General features: G+C 40.4%; 1 long non-coding RNA gene across 1 annotated transcript; it reads left to right on the top strand.

Annotated features, from left to right (window-relative positions):
* The first annotated feature begins 440 nt into the window (after nt 1-440).
* LOC136764931 (uncharacterized) lies at nt 441-7,830 on the top strand. Its single transcript, XR_010821269.1, has 2 exons — nt 441-745; nt 5,959-7,830. It is a non-coding gene; the product is annotated as an uncharacterized LOC136764931 (long non-coding RNA).
* Nucleotides 7,831-11,524: the final 3,694 nt, after the last annotated feature.

Genomic DNA, 11,524 nt, shown 5'->3' with positions numbered 1-11,524 from the left:
AACAGAGTTCATAGGTCTACACATGGTTTTAGGGAACAGGCACGTAGGTCATACCGTTTGACATTGTCTCCAAGGTTCTCATCGTAAATATCAAAGAGAAATCAAACTACCTTATGGCCTCCTGACCTTCTAGCTTGACCTTATCTTTCTTAAGTATACAAGAGAGAAAAACAGGTCTGAGAAATGAATTTCTAACTTTCCTTCCACACATACATACATACATACATACGGAAAAAAAAAAAAACAGAATTATGAATCACAAAAAGATGGAATGAACTACAGAAAAAGAAAATGTAATAAAATGTGATCTTTAATACATACAAATAATGAAAATACTGTAAGATATTATTTGTTAGAGTATATTTTTCTATGGGAAATTCAATACCATCTGGTTTGGTAGAGGAAACAGACCTCCTCCCTTTTATCTAAGTTCCCTGGTAGCCCTGGTAACCCTATCTTTATGACCAGATACCAAAAGGGACCTGTCCTCTGATTGGCTCCAAGCCAAATTCGAAATGACCCCCACTTCTAAATTTCTTTAGCATAAGGCACCCAAGTCATGGTGGTGGCAAAATGCTGTTGGTTGGAAGGAAACCTTATAAGAGGGAAAAAAACTCAAATTCTCTTTGATCTTAACTTCTTCATCCTGCAACAAGACACAAGACGGAGACAGAGAGAGACACATCGCTTCCTGCCTGACCAGACTGGCCTATAAGCTGTACTGTGAGGAGAAAGAAGAAAATGGGTATTATCTGTTTCTTACTGTAATACAGCAGAAGCTTAATATTACTTATTTTCAGTAATATAACTGAATGATATTAGTTTCCTATTTTTGTCAAAATAAATGATTATTGCACATCTGTGACTTGACTGCATTTTCCCTCTAAAAAGAATCTTAAAAGAGAAACCAATTGACCTATGAGTTTTCAGTTCAACTATTTATTTAGATTGACTGAAAAACCAAGCATTCCAAATTCTCTTACATAGTGGTGGCCAGTACGGGGAGATGACGGATATTTGCTACAAGTCACATATTGCTCTGAGAGTATTAATGTGCATGCATTAGACAGAATAGCGCTGTATATCCGTGTTGTCCTGAACTGTACTCTGATGATGATGAATATTGGGAAGAGGTAGAGAGAGAGGCGTGGGACTGTGAATTCAATCCTGAATCCGCTCCCGTCTGTGTGCTTCGCACTCGGGCTGCAGTGAAACGCAGGATGTTAAGGACAAGCGACACAGAGCCGAGTTCAATACATGAAAGTACGAGAAGACAAAGTCATTCAGAAAACACAGACAGCTCTGATGATCCTCAAGTCAGTAATGAGCCTCAGACAACTAAGCGTCTGACTGCTCTGGAACTGAGAGCATTCAAACATGATTTGGGTCCAATTACTCTAGAGACAGATTTAGAGGAATTAATAATTCGACTTTTATCTTGCATTCAGTTACACCCACAACTGAGCGACCTGCATTGGAAAACAATAGTTTTAGCTGCGTGTTCTCCAACTTTAAGATCCCTGTTAAGTGTTGATGAAGTGGGGAGAGCGACTTTGTGGACTGAGGTCTTAGAGTTAATAAGCGAAGCTTGTGGCTGGAATGCAGCAGATTGGGGAAGTTAATTTTATTCTGAAACACAGAGAAAAGGCGAACATGTAAGGGCATATGCTCTGAGAAAACGAGCTCTCTATTTGTTTCTGGATATAATTGACGATGATATATATGATGAACAGTTTAAGAAATCCTTTTTACATGGATTACACCCTGATTTGAAAGCAATCCAGGGCATCTCAGTTGATGCAACCGAGGATTGGGAGAATTTGTTTCCTAAAATTTGCAGAGCACAGGAATTAGTTAAACAAGGAGCTTGGAAATGTGTTAAAATTGATAATAAGGGGAAAACTGAAAAGAATCCCGTGAAAAACTATTCCAGGTCGAGGGGCCTCATGTTTTCTTAAACACTGAGCCTGACTATGGGCCTTGTCCCCCTCATAATCCTCACTGGGAAAAGAAACATAACTCTGGTTACAAGCGTAACGGGGGCAGAAGTGACCGCGCTGGTGATCAGACACACACTGACCCCAAGTTTAACAGACAGGCCGAGACACCCAGAGGGGCGGTGCCTAACATGACTTCTCCCACCTATGATGAGTCAAAGGCAGCACTGACTCCTCCCCTGTATCCGCAGAAAGAGCTACAGCTCCTGCGTCAGGAAGTGCAACAACTGCGCACTGATCTCATAGGGAATGCAGCCCATGCACAGCACGCATAGGGGTGCGTGGCCTCCCTGAAGGTAAAAACAAAGCTCTACCGGGACAGATGGAACAGGACGATCTTAAGAGCAGCTGTTGATGGAGGCCCACAGCAATGCATGCTCTTAGACACTGGTGCTTCTGTATCTGTCCTACATTCTCAATCTCCACACACACACACATTATCTACAGGTATTACAGCTAATGTATCTGGGTTTAAGGGAGACATGACTTCTGCTATGAAGGGTATAAAATGTAATTTGAAAATCGGTGATTATCAAACAACTTGGTCTCCTATATTAATGCCTTTACCTGAGGGTCAGTCAATTATTGGTTCGGATGTCTTGAGAAGAGAAGGTGTAATACTTGATTACGCTAATAATCAGATTTGGTTTAACAGAGGCAGAAATGTTGTGTACACTGTTAGTGATTCACATGCAGTATGTACTATTAAGTCACCAGGTGAATTACCGCTTCCATTCAATGAAAATTATGCAGTGAGGCAAATAATAGCAAAATACTCTGATGTGTTTGCCAGGCATAAGCATGATTGTGGTAATGTGGGTCAGAAGGAAGACATCAATGGTCCTCCTCACAAATTTCAAAAACAATATGGGATCCCCACTGAAAGTCACGAATCTGTTGCAACTGTTATTAGTTCTCTGTTACAGCAAGGAGTCATAAGACATTGTACTTCCTCAATGAACTCTCCTATTTGGCCTGTGCGGAAGGCAGACGGATCCTGGAGACTGACTGTGGACTACAGGCGACTCAACGCTGTGACACCTACCTGTGCACCGATTGGAAGAGACACTGCCACTCTACTGTCCCGTGTCCCAACTGACAGTAAGGTCTTCACAGTGCTGGACATTTCCAATGGTTTCTGGAGCGTTCCACTTGCTCAAAATTGCCAATACAAATTTGCTGTCACTTTTGACAATCAGCAATACACATGGACTCGCTTACCGCAAGGTTTGCATAATTCTCCAACCATTTTTCACAAGAGGATGGCTGAGGCTATAAAAGGTTTTTCCAGACCTGAGTGCCTTGTCGAATACGTCGATGATCTACTGCTCGCTACAACTACAGAAGAAGAACATCTTCAGCTCTTTGATGAACTCTTAAGTCTCCTTTCACAAGCAGGTTTGAAAATCATCCCAAAGAAAGTGCAATTGTTTCGAGACTCTGTTTCATATCTAGGGATTACTCTCACTCCAGAGGGGAAATCACGTGACAATGCCAAGGTTCAGCTTATCACAAAGTTGCCTTTGCCTGTCACTAAAACTGCATTGCGTTCTTTCCTAGGTTTGATGGGATACCAACGAGACTTTATTCCAGAGTTTGCTACTTTTGCAAAGCCACTATATGAACTTTTGAGAAAAGAGGTGCCTGAAGATTTCTACAGTACTGAAACTTGGACAGAGAACCACACTAAAGCCGTTGAACAGTTAAAACAAGCATTGGTGCAAGCTACTGTGCTGCTAACTCCAAACCCTACACTACCTTTTCACCTAGAGGTGGGCTCCTCCAAAGAAGCACTGACTGCCGTGCTTTGTCAAGAACGCCACGGTGTGCTGAATCCAGTAGCCTTCACTTCACGGTGTCTTCAGGGTGTTGAGAGACAGTATGATACGTGCACTAGACACTTGTTAGCGACTTTTTGGGCAGTGAAACATTTCACTTATATTACAGGACTGAACAAAGTGGTGCTATACACACCGCATACTCCACTGAACTTGTTATTGAAGCCCACAGATACGTTAGTTTCATCACAGAGACTTTCGCATTGGACTTTGTTAATGTTGCAACGTGACTTAAACCTTGATTGTAAACGAACCACATTGATTCCACAAATGTTGCTTATGCAGAGTAAACCACATGAGTATCCATTGCCTGACACTGATATTTTGCCTAATCCTTTTGTTTTTGAGCTGCGTTCACAGGTTCCGAATGTGTATATTGATGGATCAGCATATATTTGTAAGAACTCTGGTAAATTGCTAGCAGGTTTTGCAGTATTGTTCCCTGAGTACAGTGTTAAATTTTCTTGTCCAGGACAATCGTCACAATATTCTGAATTGGCAGCCTTGCTAGAAGCCCTTAGGATAACTGATGATTCTGCAGATATTTATACAGATAATGCTTATGTTGTTACTGCATGTACCTTGCTACCTCTCTATGCCAAAAATAATTTCCGATCATCAGATGATCGTCCCTTGAAACATGCTACCTTACTACAGCATATTTGGTCTTCTATTCAGTCGAGACCAGGCGAAATTGCTGTTTTGAAAGTTAAGGCCCATGTGAGAAAGGATCGTAGAGGTGAACATCATATCAGAAATGATGAAGCTGATCGGTGTGCTAAATTTTCTGCTAGACACTGTGGTCCGTGGCATTTGCCAGATCCATTGCCTACCAATTAAAATGTCTCTGCCTTGGTGAACTCACAGTCTCTTTTTGAGATTCAAAAATTAGATTCAGACATCCAGACTAATATTCACTGGCATTTGCAGGAGAAACCGCTTCCACAACCTACGTTTTGGTCTCGCAAAACTACTCTGGTGGGTGCGGGTGATTCTGACAAGGTCCTCAGGGTAAACATTCCACAATCTGAATACCCTGTAGTCTGTGTTCCCTCACAATTAGCTCCAGATATTTTTGACCTATTTCACAACTCATCAGTAGGAGGTCATTTTTCTGTAGAAAAGACACTAGAGAAGATTACACAGTACTACTGGTGGCCGACTATGAAAGCTGACATGACCACTGCATGTAACCACTGTCTTGTCTGCTTACAGGTGAATCCTGCACCTTTCACACACAAATCCAAACTCAGACTATCAACTCCGCCGGAAGGTCCCTGGACTCATATTCAAATTGATTGCACTGGTCCTTTAGCCAAAACATCACAGGGTTACCAGTGTATTTTGGTTATCCTTGACAAATTCACAAAGTGGATTGAGGCTTTTCCTTGCAAGACGTGCCACAGCTGCCACTGTAGCGAAAACTCTCATCCAAAATGTGTTCACTAGGTGGGGACTACCGAAGGTGATTGATAGTGATCGAGGAACACATTTCACAAGCAGTGTAGTGAAAGTTATGTGTCAAGCATTAGGCATCACCCAGAAATTACACATTCCATTCCACCCTCAATCGAGCGTGGAAACCGCACTCTAAAAACACTTTTGAAAAAAATGTGTCAAGACAATCCAAAAAGGCATTACCTCTGTGCCTAATGGCAATGCGGTCAACACCACACTCCACTACCAGAATTACACCACATCAAGCGATGACTGGACGTCTTATGCATGTCCCAGGACATTGTTTGCTTCCTTTAGAAGAACAACCTGTTCTTTTGCAAGCTGCTAATGTGACTTGGTTACGAAATTGCCTAGCGTCTGTAGATCAAATGCAACGCTTTGTAGCTAAACAATTAGGCCACAAACAGAGACAAATTAAGAAATATTTTGACACCAAAGTTCATGAAGAAGAACTGCAGATTGGTGACAGATGTATGGTTCAAAATTACAAACACAAACGCCATACCTTAGAATCCGATTGGTATGGACCATTCCTCATTGTGGACAAATTAAGTCCAGCAGTGTACAAAGTCAAAATTCAGGAAAAAGGCAAAGATACTCTTAAATGGTTTCACATCAATCAGATAAAAACTGTTAAGTGATCACTGCTACCCTTGATCTTACAGGTGTTCCTGAGAGAAAATGGAGACCATGATGCTATTCCTCGTTGGTTTCCTGGGGGTTGTCATTGATGCTGCAATAGTTTACAAACAACCATGAGACTCCATAACCATTATGGGAATTGCAAGCCTAAAATTTGTTCTGAATATTGATAATCTGACTTAGATGTAGAAACTGCTGTAATAGTATCCGTGTGTGTTATCCTCATTTACACTCTATAATATGTGTTACTGGATCTGTAGTTAGTAGACACTTGGTTTGTGATGTATATGATGCACAAACTTGTCAATCCCTTCCACTTGAATTTCTATAACTGTTGAAAACTGTTAGTGTTACCAATTGAAACCACATATAGACACTAAGACTATAGGTTTTGTTTTTATTTTGTATACAGCTGAAAATGTGATGAAGTTCCTGCATAATATGTATGATTTAGGTATTACTGCACAAGGAAAAGTATTAACTCTACGACAATTACCTCCATTTGTAGGTCAAATGAGAACCTCATGGCATGTTGTGGATGTTACTGAATGTTGTATTACCTATCGCTCTACTATGTTGTGTACATGTTACGTTACTGGAGATTCATGACAGTTTAGGGTTAATAACATAACCAAGTTATCAACCTTACATGCTGTACCTGTGGATAAAATAGGATATTTGCAAGCACGACTAGTAGGCAATCACACGGGGTGCATTACAACAAACTATTATTTGTACAATAAGTTGGAATGTCAAATAAATAACTCCACTTTCTGTGTTCAAACCAGAAGTGCAATTAAGATTGGTGATCTGACCTTGCCTTATATTCCACAAGACTTAAATTTTGCACCCACGTTGCCAGCTATGTTTGCAGAGATCCTGAAACCTGTTGATGCGAAGGTTTTATAGAATATGGAGCCTTTGTTGTAACTTTCTAGTATAAAAATCAATCACAAAACAGTTCAACAGGGGGTACAACATTTGATTTCTGATGGAAATACGGAGATCACTTACAAGCATTCTTGGTGGGATTTTGCTTTTATAGGTGCTACTTTCTTATCTGTGTTAATTGTTACTATGTGTATGTTTTATTACCTATGTCCTCTAATATGTACTTATTATAGTGATGTTATCACCATTCGGTGTGAGACATTAGTTTCACGTAATAAGCTTGGTAAATCCAATCTACCTCACAACTACATAGAATAGGTGCATTGACTAAATGTTTATTTGTATTTTGTAATTCCTGTTTTAATTTGTTTTGTTTTGTTCTGCATTCTTTTTATATTATTGTATTATTTACTGAAAGGTCAAACATCTGTTGAATGTTTTTCCTTCCCAAGGTGGGGACTGTAAGATATTATTTTTTATATTATATTTTTCTATGGGAAATTCTATACCATCTGGTTTCGTAGAGGAAACAGACCTCCTCCCTTTCATCTAAGTTCCCTGGTAGCCCTGGTAGCCCTGGTAACCCTATCTTTATGACCAGAGACCAAAAGGGACCTGTCCCCTGATTGGCTCCTAGCCAAATTCGAAATGACCCCCACTTCTAAATTACTTTAGCATAAGGCACCCAAGTCATGGTGGTGGCAAAATGCTATTGGTTGGAAGGAAACCTTATCAAAGGGAAAACAAAGAGAATTTGAGTTTCTCTTAACTTCTTCATCCTACAATGAGACACAAGACAGAGCTGGAGAGGAGAGACAGAGAGAGACGCACCGCTTTCTGCCTGACCAGACTGGCCTATAAGCTGTACTGTGAGGAGAAAGAAGAAAATGGGTATTATCTGTTTCTTACTGTAATCCAGCAGAAGCTTAATATAACTTATTTTCAGTAATATAATTGAATGATATTAATTTCCTATTTTTGTCAAAATAAATGATTATTGCACATCTGTGACTTGAACGCATCTTCCCTCTAAAAAGAATCTTAAAAGAGAAACCAATTGACCTATGAGTTTTCAGTTCAACTATTTATTTAGATTGACTGAAAAACCAAGCATTCAAAATTCTTTTACAACATGGTTTTAGGGAACAGGTACGTAGCTCATACCGTTTGACATTGTCTCCAAGGTTCTCATCGTAAATAACAAAGAGAAATCAAACTACCTTATGGCCTCCTGACCTTCTAGATTGACCTTATCTTTCTTAAGTATACAAGAGAGAAAAACAGGTGTGAGAAAATAATTTCTAACTTTCCTTCCACACATACATACATACGGAAAAGAAATAATACAATTATGAATCACAATAAGATGTAATGAAGTACACAAAAAGAAAATGTAATAAAATGTGATCTTTAATACATACAAATAATGAAAATAGGTTTTCTATTTCCAGATTCCTTTTTTGAAATACAATGACATGCATTACTAACGAGTATTTACATTATATTTACAGCTGGTGCTCGTGTGTCACTGTGTCCCTCAGGCTGTGGTAGGCGCTGACATATTGGGCAGCCAGGGTGGCTGTGTGTCCCTCCCCCAGGAGGACTGACCGTTTTTCTTTTTTCTCAGTTTTGTCACAGGTTGGGTGGGCATCCATTACGTTGTTACAGAATGTGTCCCTTATTTTGGGCTAAAGCTTTCCGTGGAGGGGAACGTGGATCAGTTTGAACCATTTTTGGGAGGATCTGCCTTGTTGGGGCGGAGCTGTGATCTAGGTGAACAGCAGATCGGGCATAGGTGGGCATGTTGGCAGAGGAGTAGGAAGGCCGGTCAAGCAAATTAGCTTGCTAAGGTACGCCGCAGCAGCAAGCAGCCCCCCCATCCAGTCAGCCAGTCTGGCTGGCAGTGACTAAGTGGTTGACAGACGACAAGCAACGGAATGTACGTGCTCTGTGATGTCATAGCAGTCAGCTGAGAGAGGCTCGTGATGTCATCGCTGAGCTAGCTGGCTGGCTGGCTGGCTGGCTGGCTCTGTGTGTGTCTGTGTCTCTGTGTGTCAGTCTGTCTGTCTGTCTCTCTCTCTCTCTCTCCCTCTCAATTCAATTCTTTTGTATTGTCAAAGCAATTGGACATACATACATACATATATATGTAGCGTAAGGTACACTTATAAATTTCAATTAAAGAAGTTAATTTATAGTATCACCTTATCACGAATCCTGGAATCTTGTAGAACTCAATTTCTGTAATAATTGGACGCAGACACCAATTCCAAAGATATAAATTGTCAAGTTTATTCAAAAACAAAGACTAAATGTAGCACTACACTAATTATACAAAAGGGAAAAACTAATTAAAAATTCAACTCTAGATCAACAAATCAAAGACAAATCACTTCCGTGACCAAATCAAAGACCATGGGATCGAATATGATAACACACAAATCATTAAACAAAAAAGGTTATAAACACATTGACTACAATACCGGTTAGTAAGACGAAGGTGAGTCTATCATTAATATTGTTAGTCAGACATTGAATAACTACGCAGGTTAGTATTTATGTCAGGTAACTTCTCGATATATATATATATATATATCAGTCTCATTTACGTTTAGGTGCAGAGAAAGATCCTATCATTACTTGTTACCACAATTTCCCTTAACTGATTATTATTCAATGATTAAGGATAGGCAGGGCCACCAATAATCTAATGTCTATTAACGTGTGTCAATTTCAGACTAAACAGTTAAACAGGAATGAGAAGATATTTCTCGGCGTTGTCAGATTTTATTTCTAAAATTATCAACAAAACAGTTTAATGCAACACACATTTATATTTAAGAAAACTAAATGATATTACACATTCTAGAGTTATGAATCACAGATTAACATTTCTAATTGATTTCTCAAATGTCATGAATCACAAACTCCAAACTGTTAAACTTATCTGAACTTCGTCGCAGAGAGGCCTCTCTGGCTTCGGGCTCAGATAACAGCACACAGCACGAGGTCCGTGTGGTTAGAACAAAGGCAGTCCGGTTCGGCTTTGTCCAAGAACTTCCACTCAGTCGATGCACCTGGAAGTTGGGGTTTCGCGACAGTAGAGTCTTTTCCAAACAGATTTTCCACTGGTTTGAAGGCTCCAAGTTTGTGCACAAAATCTTCTTTGTAAGCAGGGTTTCCACCGTAGTTACTTGAAGACAAAGTCTTTGAGGAAAGCAGGGCCCTGTTCATTCCAAGGGTCAAGTTTCTTAAGACTCAAATAGCTATTTAAATGACTGAACACTTTCGTATACAGTCGACTTAGTCAATTGTCCAGCTGTAAATCTCCACTGATCAGGTGGGCACAGGCGGCAGCACAGTCTGTAAAGTTCTTTATTTAATAAAGTCCTTTAAAAGAATTCTTTGTACGGCTCAATCTCCTTCTCCCAGTTTAACTCTTCTGTTGCCGGCAAAGACTTGGTTGGTTTCTGGTTCCGGTTCGGGCAACAGCGCTACAGGTTGAGCTGTGGCAGCTTGTTGCTGGTTCAGGTGAGAGAGCGACAGAGACCGTGCGCTGTTCTTTATACGTCTGTCAGATCAATAGGTGATTGGTTCTTGAGTTTTTGAGATTGGATTTTGGTTTCATCCCCCAGTGTCCTATTGGAAGGGGGCTTGATTTATGACTGATGTCAATCCATGCCATCTTTTGGAAATGCCTGTTGGCCCGGGTTCGTAGCTCTGTGTCTGGATTTCGGCTCTCGTCCATTTCAAAGAGTTTTTATTACCTACAGGCCCCCTTCCCCAGACATTTCACAGCAGGATTCCAATCTATTTGGCCTATTCTCGGTGCCATCCTCCCAGACTGTCACTTTGATGCAAACCAGTCCCACGCTTTAAGGAAATCTGATAACTTTGGGGGGAGAGGTCTTCTTTGGATCAGTGCTTCAGCTCAGAGCTAAAATGCTCTTATCAAAATAACCCATCATAACGCTACATACCCCCTTTCTTGAATGGGACTGAGGTCGACAAGGACGTTATCCCCTTCAAGACAAAATAAGACGTTAAGCATTTATCTGAAAGTTATGTAACAGAATTCAACAGTGGACTTCACCATTCATGACCTTGAGAAATCAAAGAAAACAAACTAATAGTTCATTATCTAAGCAGAATTGTATTCCAATCAATTTGAAAATCCTATACTAGCACATATACAGGTTACATACTATAACACAAGTACATTAAAAACAAAAAAAAAAACACTTGCAATCGATAAGTGGATCTAACCTGTTCAATAGATCCTGACCAATGATCAACTTCTCTGTTTCAAATTTGGAAATATAAACTGGATGAACCAACTTAATCTTCCCAAAGGTGAACTCTAACAATGCCTTTCGAGTGAGCTGTGCCTTAGTCTCTGTGTAACTTGTAACGTTCACACTACAAGCTTCCACTTTCAGTCGTTGGTCTGAGGTTTCCATAATTTGTTTCAGGTTGCCAAATGTGGTGGCAGACATTAAACAAATTTCAGCCCCAGTGTCCAACAAGGCTTCACACTTCCACACCCTCTCAATGGTCACTTCTATGTAAACTTGCTTGGCTCTGCCTCTCTGTGTCAGATCACCCAGTAACATCACCAAAGGTTCAGCTTGCCTGCAGGCAACTTCCCCCACTGGAAGGTCCCAGTGGGCTGATGTGTCAGAGAAACCCCCCTGCTGT

Source organism: Amia ocellicauda, chromosome 12 (genome assembly GCF_036373705.1).
Source record: "Amia ocellicauda isolate fAmiCal2 chromosome 12, fAmiCal2.hap1, whole genome shotgun sequence".
NCBI lineage: Eukaryota > Metazoa > Chordata > Actinopteri > Amiiformes > Amiidae > Amia > Amia ocellicauda.
This window is presented reverse-complemented; position numbering and strand designations above follow the sequence as displayed.